A 13,270-nucleotide genomic window follows, 5' to 3' on the forward strand; every position below is an offset into this window, starting at 1 on the left:
GAAAGCGCTATGTTAGGGGGATCAGGTTTATGAATGACAGATGTGAGCGATTTCAGTGATCCCTGTGATCAAGGCTTTCTCTGCCTGTAGATGGTTTTTCTGGGCTCATCTCCAGTACCACATGGTCCCCCGGTACCACTGGGAGTAGTTACAACCTGGGCAGCACTGGAAGCCTTAGAATATGCATCTTTGGGGAGGGAGACACAGTCAACAGTGCTCAGGGCTTATTTATTCCTGCCTTTGAATTCAGGAATTATTCCTCTGTGGCTTGGGTTGAGGTCTCCTAACGTCCTAACGTCCAGCACCTCCTAATGGTTTGGAGGGAATTGCTGTAGGCATTCAGGCAGATAAGGAAGGTTTCCCCTCCCAAGGCAAAGGCAGTAAATTTCCTGGGAATAGCTCCGAAGTTGTGAAGGCAACCTTGCAGAAAACAGGAACTAAGTCCTGATCACACCCTCACCTATGGCCAGCAACAGACCCATAGAAGCTCTTGCAGAAACAAAAGGCCAGGAAAGGAATTTCAAAGAAGATCATCACCCCTCCCAAACTGCCTAGGCAACCTCCTTAGCAACGCGACTTTGACCTAGGTAGGTAAAGGTAAAGATAAAGGTAAAGGCCCTCCCGTTGATCGTCGATTTGCTCGTAACGTCTCCATTGGACATTTTGTTGTTACTGTGTTTGGCATATCGAATACTCTCGGTAGCTTGCTGGGCTCTCCAAGAGGGGCGGAGGAATCGAACTCGGGTCGGCCATGTTGGCCGAGTGTAAGGCGAACGCCCTTCCCGCTGTGCTATCGCTCCAGTAAAAGCCTAGATTGGATTCCCTTCTGTTCGAGGGAGACCGCTCATTGGCTTTCCCAGACATTTGCGGAAGCAGGGCAAGTGGTGGGTCCCCGAATGGGGGAACCAAAGTCGGACTCCATAAGGATGTGGGGACCCCTACCACTGCTTCCAAAACCCTTCCCCAAATTAAACAGTCAGATCAGGAGTTGTGGACCAGGTGTGGTGGGGTGGGGGTTGAGGGATGACCCCAGACCTCAATGGGGGAGCACCCCAATGGTGCTGCTTCATTCTCAAGAGGTCCGTGTGCCAAGAGGAGGTCGTCTCTCATGGATTCAACTCTCGTACAACCGCAAAGGGCTGGAGGGGATGAGATAGTCCAGCATCTTCCGGCCCTGCCTTCGTCCGACTGGGCCTTGGGTCAGAGAATAAATGGGGATCTGTGTCTGGGTGTCCCTGCTGCCTGGGGCTCACCCCAATCACTCTATGTGTGGAGGCACACCCAGTGGGCAGTGCTCCAGAGCCAGCTACCCGAAAACGAATAGGGTGACACAGGAGAGGCTTGCCTTCCCGCAGTACGACGCGTCCAACCAACTCAGTTCTAAACGTCTCCAGACCCCACATCCACATATCACAGCACTCCGCGTTGTTGAGGGTGCCATCTTTCATCCTGAGTTTTGAGGTTCCTACACACATGAGAATTCCCATGGCTTCTGTTCTCCGTGGAGGAGGGTGGCAGAAGCCAAATTCAACTCCAGCATCTACAGATATCTGGGGTGAAGGTAACAGTCATCAGAGGAGCTAGGGTGTGTTAAGAAAAATTTTAATTACACAGGAATAATGAGCTTAAGACTGGGCAATCTCCTTCCCTGGAAAATCTAAATACATCATTTCTTCAAAGGAATGTTTTTTTTTGCTTTTTGGGTAATACCCAGAAATGCTCATGTGTTACCCCAGGCTCTGCAGTCAGAAATTACTCCTGGTGGTACTTGGGAGACCATATGGGATGCTGGAGATTGGAAACAAGTTGGCTGTATGCAACACAAACATCCTACCAGCTATACTGTAGCTCTGGCTCCGAGGGTTTTTTTTGGGGGGGGATGTTTTGGTGTGTGCCCACAGGGTTCTGGGAAATATTGAGTACCTGGGATTGATCCTGGTCGGTTACAAGCAGGGTGAGATTATTTTGTCGTTGTTCTGTTCACTCTGAACAAGAAAAATATGAGCCCTCTTTGCTCTGTCAGTGGCCCAGCTCTTTGGAAAGGTTTCCAGTTATAGTCAACCCCACGTGCCACCATCCCACGTTCTGAGGATGCAACAACCCTCTTCTACAAAGAAAAGGGGTCAGGGATACAGCAAGATACAGCTCAGAACCCACAAAGTTAAGGTGGGGGAATCTACCAACATGGGACTGAGGCTGTTTTGGTTTAATTTGGTTTGTTCATGGTTTGGGGCCCCAACACCAGCAATGCTCAGGGTTACTCCTGGCTCTGCACTCAGGAATCACTTCGACATGATGGTGGGGCTGTATGGAGAGCCAAAGAAAGAATCTTCTTGGGGGTCGAGTGGGTTGCTCCCGCTTTGTCTCTGGACCATGAAGGGTGCAGAGTATTGAACTGATGTGGAAAGTCCAAGGCAAAGTCATTTATTTTCATTTTTGTTCTCTTCACTGAGCTAGAAACCTTCTGAAGCCACTTTGTTATGTATATGACCAAGCGATTGAGAAATATTTCCTGTTATGGGCAACCCACACCCCAGCATCCCACATTCTGAGGGAGCCCAAACCTCTACTACAAGGAAGAAACAGCATGGATACAGCAAGATACAGCTCAGAAACCCCCACGATGGGGTGAGGGAATCCCCCATTAAGGGACTGGGTCTGTTTTGGTTGTATTAGGTTTGTTCATGGTTTGGGGGACACAAATGCAGCAACAGCAGAGGTTCCCCTGATGTTGCATTCAGGAATCCGGCATGATGGTGGGGTTGTATGGAGAGCCAGAGAAAGAACCAGGGCCGGTGACTGCAAGCCAAGATCACTAACCGCTCTTCTCCCGCTGCAGCAACCCAAGTGGCTTGCTTGATCCTTAATGACCATATTCCTAACATTGAAGCAAAGAAATTGGCAGGAAATCTAAAGCATGGGAAAGGTGGGCCGCAGCAGTTCTGGCGATACACCACGAGATGGCGCTGTGGGCGTTTCTGTCCTTCTCTGGGATTGTTTCTTTGTTATTTATTTATTTATTTTTTATTAGTGAATCACCATGAGGTACAGTTGTAGACTTACAAATTTTTGTGCTTGGGTTTCAGTTATAGAATTATCGAGTACCCGTCCCTCCACCACCACTGATCCCAGTTAGTCCCTCTCCTTCCATCCCCCTCATCCCACCCTGCCTCTGTGGCAGGGAATTCCCTTTTGTTCTCTCTCTCCTTTGGGGGGCTCTGGTTTGCAAATGAGGCATTGAGTGGCAATCATGTTCAGTCTATAGTTAACTTTCAGCATGCATCTCCCATCCTGGGAGGATCCTCCCAGCACCCTTTATTTGGTGCTCCCTTCTCTATCTGAGCTGCCTTTTTCCCTAGCGTGTGTGGCTGGCCTCCATGCGATGGAGTAAACCTCCAGGCACTTCTCTCAGCTATTCTTGCGTGTTAGTCTGAAAGAAAGGGACAGACATAGAAAGATCGCTTTCGTCTGGGGAACATAAAGTAACAAAACGTGCTCGTTTCTCTAAGAATTTTCCACCCTTGGGTTTGCTTCAGTGTTCAGTATGGGGTAATAAAGGATCAAGCAAGCCTCTTCCACAGGTGCAGCAGGAGGAAGGAAAGCCTGTGGTGGCTTGTCTTTCACTTGAGTAATATGGGCTCGATTCCAGCCTTCAGATCTTTGTGGGGAGGATATCTGAATCGCCTTGGGGGTCGAGTGGGTTGCCCTAGCTTTGTCTCTAAACGTGGAGGGGTGCAGAGCATTGAACTGAACCTTTAATGAGCAAAGCAAGGTTATTTTCTCACATTGTTCTTTTCGCTCTGTACAAGAAAGGTTCTGAATGCACCTTGTGATGCCTGTGACCGAGCTCTTTGAATGATTCCTGTTATGGACAACCTACGTCCCATCGCCCCACATTATGAGGGTACTCTGTCTTCTACACCGTTGTGGGGAATGGAAGAATATACAGTTCTGACACCCTCAAGTTGGGCTGATGGAATTCGCCATCAAGGAACTGAAGCTCTCTGTTTTACATTTCTTTCTTGATTGTTCCTTTATGGTTGTGGCCACACCCCGATATACTCAGGTTGCAGTCAGTAATCCCTATGGACATGACTGAAGAACCGTAGGGGAAATCTATGAATATACCCGGGTCCTATGTATGCAAGGCAAAAGCCCTATCTACTCTGCTCCCGTTGCAGCGGCCCAAGCTGCGTGCTGGATCCTTAATGACCACATACATAACATTTAAGCAAAGGGCTGAAAATCTTAAACAAGGGAAAATTTAGACCATGGAAGTTATGCTGAAATGCCATGAGATAGAGGTGTGCGCAATTCTGTCCCTCTCCCGGCCCATTTCTCTAAGAATTTTGCAACCTTAGGTTTGCTTCTGTGTTAACTATGTGGTAATTAAAGATCAAGCACGGAGCATCAAAGGGGCAGTGGTCGGAGAGCCTTGAGGGTGCGAGCCTCTCACATGGGTGACCAACATTCGATTCCCGCCTTCAGATCTTGTGCGATACATGGCTGAACCACCTCGGGGTTTGAGTGGGTTGCTCCATCTTTGCCTCTAGACCAAGAGGGGTGCAGAGTATTGAACTTGACGTGGACAGAGCAAGGCAAAGATGTAAGGCTGGAGCCATAGCACAGCAGGTAGGGCGTTTGCCTTACATGCGGCCGACATGGCCACCTGTGTTCAATTTCTCCACCCTCTTGGCAAGCTATCAAAGTATCTTGCCCACACAGCAGAGCCTGGCAAGCTACCCGTGATGTATTCGATATGCCAAACTCAGTAACAAGTCTCACAATGTTACTGGGCCCCCTTCAGGAAATCGATGATCAATGGGAGGACACTGACTGTGACAATCTGAGCTAAAAAACATTAGAAGCCACTTCGTTATGTCTGTGACGAAACCATTTAGAAATATTTCCTGCTATGCGCAACCCACACCTCATCACCCTACATTCTTAGGGTACCCAACCCTCTTCTACAAGGAAGACGCAGCATGGATACAGCAAGATATGCTCAGAAACACCCACGTTGGGGTGAGCTAATCTTTCAATAAGGGACTGAGGCTGTTTTGGTTTCATTTGGTTTGTTCATGGTTTGGGGGCCACATATCCAGAACACGCAGAGGTTCTCCTGACTCTGCACTCAGGAAGCACTCAAGCATGATCGTGGGCTGTATGGAGAGCCAAAGAGTGTGAAAGCTTTCTTTCACTTGGGTAATCTGGGTTCTATTCCAGTCTTCATATCTTGTGTAGTACATAAATTGTACATAACTGGACTCACTATAAACAGCGCTCGTTTCCCACAGTCCAGGGTCTTCTCACCTGGGGCAGTTTGTGTCCATGAACTGAGCAGAACAGTCTCTGAGTAGCTTTTCCCAGGAGAGCGCTTCTTTGCAGTGTGGGCGCTCACTTCCTACTGGTAACCCACAGAAGACATCCCACCTGTCTTGGTATCCTCATGGGGCTGAAGGCATAACTGCTCACCCGAGATGTTCTCACAGTGTGCATGACCAGAAGAATTCCACTTGGGCTGCTGCTCCCCGAAGAAAAGCAGAGAAGGATTCCAATTACTGTGCTGCCTGATAGGCTTCTGGTCAAAAAAATAATAGACCTGGAGGTTGGTTTCTAACATTTACCCGACTTGGTTGCAATTTTGACACATGGATGAATTTTCCAGGCAACGGCCTGATGTTTCAGGAAGATGGACAAACAAAATAGACTGACGACAGGTCACATAGCTGTGTAATTTTTTTCCAACTCAAAGAACAGACACAGTAAGTGGAAATAACTCCCTCTGCAGAAAATTGAAGCACCAGTTTAGAGGGAAAATAAAAGGGGAAAGAGACTGGGTTTGGTACTAGCCTAGTGTGGAGTTTAGTGGGATAGCTTAGTGGAATACACGTGCGAATGCAATGATGCATCCCCACATAGCTGAGACAGACCTTTGAAAATATCTCACATGAAGCAGATTCCTCGCGAGGATCAATGAGTTTTCTGTTATCTTGTTCTATTTACTTAGGTGGGGAGAGGGTCACACCAGCATTGCTCAGGGATTCCTGCTGCTGGGACTCTCGTGGCTGAGAGAGATAACCACGAATAAAACAGCCTGTTTTCGAAAACTGTTGAACTTATTCGCCAACGTGGCTTGGTACATGCCTCAGGCATCCACAAGCGAATGACCGAGCTGCAAAGCAATGCAGAGAATTCATAAAGGATCACCTCAAAGACAGGAGAACAGTGACGCTGGTAGATGTGGCAGAAGCCGGGAAAAGCATTTGTAATGCCCGCCTTGCCTTCACCAACTACAAGACCAAGATTACTGCCGTCCGACATCCTGATGGATCTATCACATCTTCCAGAAGGGCAATGGAGAAGATTATTCATGACTTTTACTCAGATCTCTTTAATAGCTAAGTCCTTTTGCCCACATAACATATTCTGCATGATTGACATATCGTTCCCAATGTTCTCCCTTCTAAAATTCAACACGCCATCTCTTCGGTAAAGAAACAAAGAGCACCTGGTCCAGACAAGATCAGACCTGAACACCTGAAGAACTTACCGTCAATACTCATCAATACACTGGCTCGGCTCTTCACACGCTACCTACTCAATGCAAGTTTCCATCCCAATGGAAAAGCAGCAAGACTGTACTATTATACAAGAAGGGAGACATCCACGACATTGGCAAGTATCACCCAATCTGCTTATTGTCTGTCATCTACAAACTGTTCACTCGAGTCATCCTAAATAGGATTAGCAGAACACTCGATGAAGAACAACGATGCGAACAAGCCGGGTTCAGTACCATCTAACATATCCACACGATTACTAATCTCATTGAGGTTTCTCAGGAGTTCTAGATGCTGTTCTGTCTAACGTTCATTGATTTAAAGAAGGCCTTTGATTCTGTTGGGGCTGGAGCGATGGCACAGCAGTAGTGCGTTTGCCTTGCACACAGCCAACATGGCCGACCCGAGTTCGATTCCTCCGCCCCTCTCGGAGAGCCCGGCAAGCTACCGAGAGTATCTCGCCCGCACAGCAGAGCCTGGCAAGCTCCCCGTGACGTATTTGATATGCCAGACACAGTAACAACAAAGTCTACAATGGAGACGTTACTGGGCCCGCTCGAGCAAATCGATGATCAATGGGAGGGCCTTTACTTTACTTTTACTTTGATTCCGTTGAGATGGAAGAGGTCATAGAAGCCCAAGCCAATCAGGGTGTACAAACTCAATACATCAGGATCCTCCGTGAGCTCTATTAGGGATTCACTACCAGGATCTCACCATTCTACAAAGAAATAATCATCCATGTCAAGAGAGGGGTTCGGCAGGGTGATACCATTTCACGAAAACTCTTCAGTGTCACCCTCGAGAACATCATGCGACAACTGGAATGGGAAGGAATGGGAGTGATGATAGATGTTCGGCAACTACACCACCTCCGCTTTGCTGATGACATCATTCTAATAACACCAAATATCAGCCAAGTGACACAAATGCTGACCTACTTCGACCGTGAGTGTGGAAAGGTTGAACTACAGCTGAATCTATCGAAGACAATGTTTATGAGAAACAGCCTCGTTCCTGACGCTCCATTCGCTCTCAATGGAACCATCATCTCTGATTGCAACAGTTATATATACCGAGTTCGAGAAATCAACATGATGACTCTCCTGGAACCTCAGTTGTGCAGGAGGAAGAGAGCGGCTTGCAGTGCCTTCATGAGCATTGAAGAAATAACTAAGAGGACAAAGAACCTCCATCTATGAGCACATCTCTTCAATTCCACTGTTCTTCCTGCATTAACATATCAAGCAGAGACCTGGGCCCTACAAAAACAGGATGAGAACGCTACTCAGGTCTCTCAAAGAGGAATCCAAAGAGCTATGCTTGGAATATTACGCATAACTCAAATGAGAGATAGAATCCGGAGTTCTGATCTCCGCCAACGGTCAAGAATCTGGGACGCTGTCTCATCTGCAAAGGCATCAAAAATCAGATGGGCTGGACACGTAATGAGGTTTACAGACAACCACTGGCCTAGAGCATTATTGACTGGATTCCACGGGACATCAAAAGATCGTGTGGACGCCCACCTACAAGATGGTCAGACTTCTTCGTCAAGACCCTGAACAGATGCTATTGGGCTACACTAGCACACAGCAGGCATGCATGGAGATGTTACTGGCACCCACTCGAATAAATCGATGAATAAAGGGGGATCAAGTGATATATCTTTTTAGGTTTTAGAATTACTGCTTTTATGCAGCAACACGTTTGGAACTGTAACATACCGTCTTGAGTGAAGTTAGCCAGAAAAAGAAACAAAAACATGATGATGTTCACTCATCTGTGGAATACCGAACAGTGGATGTGGAAATGTACTATAAAGGGGCTGCTTCAATCATCCCTGATTCCAGTGGTTAGAGAGAAGCTGAACAAAGAAGTAAAGAAATTTGGGGCAGAAGAGAACCAGAAGTTTACAGGGATCAGGGATTCATTTATGCCAGTGACATTAGTGAGGGGTGTAGCCATTTACCCAAAACACAGATGCAACAGAACTGAAAACAAGAGATCTAAGCTGTAACCACTGAAACCGAGTCATGTGCTTGTCCAGATGACAGGCGGGGGTAGAGTGGGGACTGGGGTGGGGAGGGAATACGGGAACACGGGTAGAGGGAATCTGATGCAGGGATCTGTGTTCAATTATTGTACGCCTAAACACAACTATCAATAATTTTGAAAATCCTGGCACTTTAATGAAAACTTAAAAAACACTACAATAAAATAAATTTCCAGATTTCGGCACCCAGTGATGTTAAAGACCCTCTAGTCCCAGCATTAGGCTCCGATATTTTTCCTGTCATGCTGAGACCATAGATGTGGTTGCGGGGATGGAGCCGGACCCCACCTTTCAAGTTGCATGCTCGGTCCAATGAGGACTCGAATGGCATAATAGTTAGTTTCAACAAGAGAATCTTACAGAACATGTGTATGCAATACCCCTGTTCCCTAAAGAAATTGCTGTAATGCCAAATACTGAAACTGTGTTTTGAGTTCTGAAATAAAAAAAAATGCACAATGAGAATTAGTCCAATGCTGAATGGAATGCAGTTGAATGACCAAGCAGGTGGAGGACATCTCCATAGTTCTCATAGTCCAAGCAAGCCTACAGAAAGGGAAAATCTGCGGGATAAATCTGTTAGGAGGAGCTCGGCAATCCCCAAAAAAGCCTTTTGGGTTTTGTTTTTAACCAGACCCTCTGGGACAAGCCAGAAGCATAGCAAACAATAACAGAGTAGTGAGCCGTGACAGGTATGAGCAGGGGGGTATTTATGTACCTGATTATTCAGTAAACTTCCTCCTCATTTTCATCACCAGGACCCATTATTTACAAGTTAACACACAAGCAATTCCAAGCGCTAGAATATTGGCATAGGTGCATCCAGGGTGAAAATCAGCAGGTACCTTTCAATGACATAAGAAGCCTGTCCCAAGCAGGCAGGCTTACTTCCCTCTTAACTGCACTTTTTTTTAACACCCTTGCCCATCGTGGCTAAAGGAAAACTTGCTTGACTTACTTGTACTGTTCTATCCTTAGAGACTGTTATTAAATGATCAAGTCATCCAGTATGAACTTTTATATGTTTATTAAGGTGTGAGGGGTACATGAAGCCCTTCCCACATTCCTGACATATATGCAGTTTGTCTCCAGTATGAACTCTCACAAACTGAGTAAGAGAACAGCACCAAATGAAGGACTTCCCAAAAGACTGACACTGATAAGGATTCCCTCCACTGTGAATATTCCTGTACTTAGCAAGGATTCAGAACGGCAGAAGGGCTTCCCACATTCCTCGCATATAAAAGGTTTTTCTCTGGCGTGAATGCTCCTATGTACACTAAATCTGAGGCTTCTCAAAAGGCCTTTCCACATTTCTTACATGTATATGGTTTCTCTCCAGTGTGTATTCTCCTATGTACATTAAGTATTGAGGACATACAGAGGCCATCCCACATTTCTTACATATACAATTTCTCTCCAGTGAATTCTCCTAAGTACTCTAAGGCTTGAGGCTTCAGCAAAGGACGCCCCACATTCCTTACCTATATAAAGTTTCTCTCCACTGTGAATTCTATGTATAGTCAATTGTGAGGATGAAGTAAAGGACTTTCCACACTCCAGACATATCTAAGACTTCACTCCATTATGAATTCTCATGTGTAGAGTAAGGGTAGAGAACCGTGTGAATACCTTCCCATATGTCTGACACTGATGAGGTTTCCCTCTGAGATGAATTTTCATATGTGCAGTAAGTCTTGAGGCTCCAGCAAAGGCCTTTCCACATTCCTTACATATATATGGTTTCTCCCCAGTGTAAATTTTCCTATGTTCACGAAGTCTTGAGGCTCCAGCAAAGACCTTCCCACATTCCTTACATATATACGGTTTCTCTCCAGTGTGAATTCTCCTATGAACACTAAAGTTTGAGGATTCAGCAAAGGACTTCCCACATTCCTTACATATATACGGTTTCTCTCCAGTGTGAATTCTGCTATGTACACTAAGGCTTGAGGCTTCAGCAAAGGACTTCCCACATTCCTTGCATATAAATGGTTTCACTCCAGTGTGGATTTTCCTATGTACACTAAGCTTTGAGGCTACAGCAAAGGCCTTGCCACATTCCTTACATATATACGGTTTCTCTCCAGTGTGAATTCTCCTATGTACACCAAGTCTTGCGGATTCAGCAAAGGCCTTCCCACATTCCTTACATATATACGGTTTCTCTCCAGTGTGAATTCTTCTATGTACAGTAAGTTTTGAGGCTCTAGTAAAGGCCTTCCCACATTCCTTACATATATAAGGTTTCTCTCCAGTGTGATTCCTCTTATGTACACTAAGACTTGAGGCTACGGCAAAGGTCTTCCCATATTCCTTACATACATACGGTTTCTCTCCAGTGTGAATTCTCCTATGTATACTGAGGCCTGAGGATTGAGTAAAGGCCTTTCCACATTCCTTACATATATATGGTTTATCTCTAGTGTGAATACTTCTATGTATACTGAGGCTTGAGGATCGAGTAAAGGCATTACCACACTCCTGACATATATAAGGCTTCTCTCCACTATGAGTTTTCCTATGTCTATTAAGACTAGAGGTGTGAATAAAGGCCTTCCCACATGTCTGACATTCATGAGGTTTCTCTCCTGTATGAATTCTCCTATGCATAATAAGATGTGATGATTGGTCGAAGGCCTTCCCACATGCTTCACATGCAAAAGGTTTCGCTCCTGAATTTATATTCATATGGTCATGATGGAGCAACCCCTGACTCACACTTTGTTCTTGGGGCTGACGTTTCTGGAGATTCTGTCGACTGTGGTTTTCTAAGGGAATACCACAGTGCTGAGAACATGTGGAGTCTCCCGCACATTCCTTACACGTAGATGGGTTCTGCTCACGGTGACTGTCGTTGAGGGTATGTTTCTGTGAGGGACTCACTTTAAACAGTGCTCCTCTCCCTAGCAGCTGCCGCACTGGGGGATTTTATGCCTCTGAACTGAGAATAACACACTCCAAGGACCTTTTTCCAGGAGAGGGCTTCTTCAGAGTGAGGTAGCCCTCGCCATTCTGATCACCCTCAGAAGACATCCCGCCTGTCTCGGCATCCTCATGGGGCTGGGGGCAGGATTGCTCACACGAGACATTATTATACAGTGAAGGATCAGACATTCCACTTGGGGTGGCAGCTTTCCTGTAGAACAACAGAGGATTCTAATTATTGACTTATTCACTGAGACTTCCTGTCCAAAAACTCAGCCCTTCAGATGTGGTTTCACACATATGCACCGCACAAATTCAATTACTGACATATGAATAGTTTTACTATAGAATAACTACATGTTACTGTAAGTTGGAGGCACAAAATTGATGGATGCAGAGTCAGTAAATTCTGTGACATCATACCCTTTAAATCATTGAAGGAATACAACTGTAAACAATTCCTTCTATAGAAAAAGGACGCATCCATTTCAAGAGAAAGTGAAGTACAACCTCATGTGGGTTTTGTTAAAGTTTAGTGTGGAATCTGTGATGCAGGGGTGAAGACAACTCTGCATCATCACACAGCTGAGACAGACCACTTGGCCATTGCAAAGCTCTCACCACAATGGATGACTTTCAGGATTAATGAAGTTTTCTTTTCTTTCTGTTTTGTAGTTTTTATTTATTGGGGGTTGTGTGGATGGAGGGGCACACCATGCAGTATCTAGGATCAGTTCTGTGGGTCTATGGTATCTATAAGGCGTGCAGGGTAAGGACCATCCATTCCTGTGCAAAGCAAGTATATTTCTCTCTACACCATCTCTAGGGCGCAAAAATTAGCTTTCTAAACAACTACCACTGTCAAGCAAATCAAAACTAACAGTATTTTTATACATGCATGATTTCAGCACCTAACAAAGCTAAGGGTCCTCTACTCCAAGCATCAGGCTTTGGAATTCCTCCCTGCCATTCTCAGGCTTCCACCTTAACAATCACATACTTGGTCCGCTCCTGCTGGCATAATAATATTTATTCTCAATTAGCAAATCTTACCAACTCACTCATACTTGCTGACCCCATTCCCAAATCAAAGTGCTGTAATGCCAAATCCTGAAGTCGCGATTTCCGTTCTGAAACTGAACAAAACATGCAATTCAAGCACTTGTCAAAAAAATGTAGCAAAATGATGCCATGTAGTTAAGAGTACATCTCTGTGGTTCTCAAAGTCCAAAGAGTCCCACACTAAACAAAATATTTTAATAGTGGAAAACTGTGAGGATCTTGGCAATTCTACACAAGGTTTTGTTTTTGAGCAGACCTGGTATTGTTCGGGGAACCAGGTTATTTAACAAATTATTGAACAGGTCACCATCAGGCACTGCAAGGCACTCCCTGCTGTACTATCGTTCAGATCCAAACTAGCTCTGTTATGGTTTTACTTATTCGAAAGCCATGGAAGCAAATTACAGGATCATTCTGTGACTGATAGTCCACGGGAATGAAGAGCAGCGTGAGTATGGCACAGACCCAAGGATCCAGGAGACCAAGGACCCGTTCTCAGCAGCTTGTTTCATACATGCTCAGGGCACCCAAACACTGCACAGGGCTTGAGCCAGGAAGAGTCCTCAGACAGTCACCCGCACACACGCCTCTACTCCCCGACCTCAGGGCTCCTTCTTCCAGCCAGGAGATCACCGCAGGCTTCCTCCCAGAGTGCCCTGCC

Source organism: Sorex fumeus, unplaced genomic scaffold, assembly GCF_029834395.1.
Source record: "Sorex fumeus unplaced genomic scaffold, SorFum_2.1 ptg000019l, whole genome shotgun sequence".
NCBI lineage: Eukaryota > Metazoa > Chordata > Mammalia > Eulipotyphla > Soricidae > Sorex > Sorex fumeus.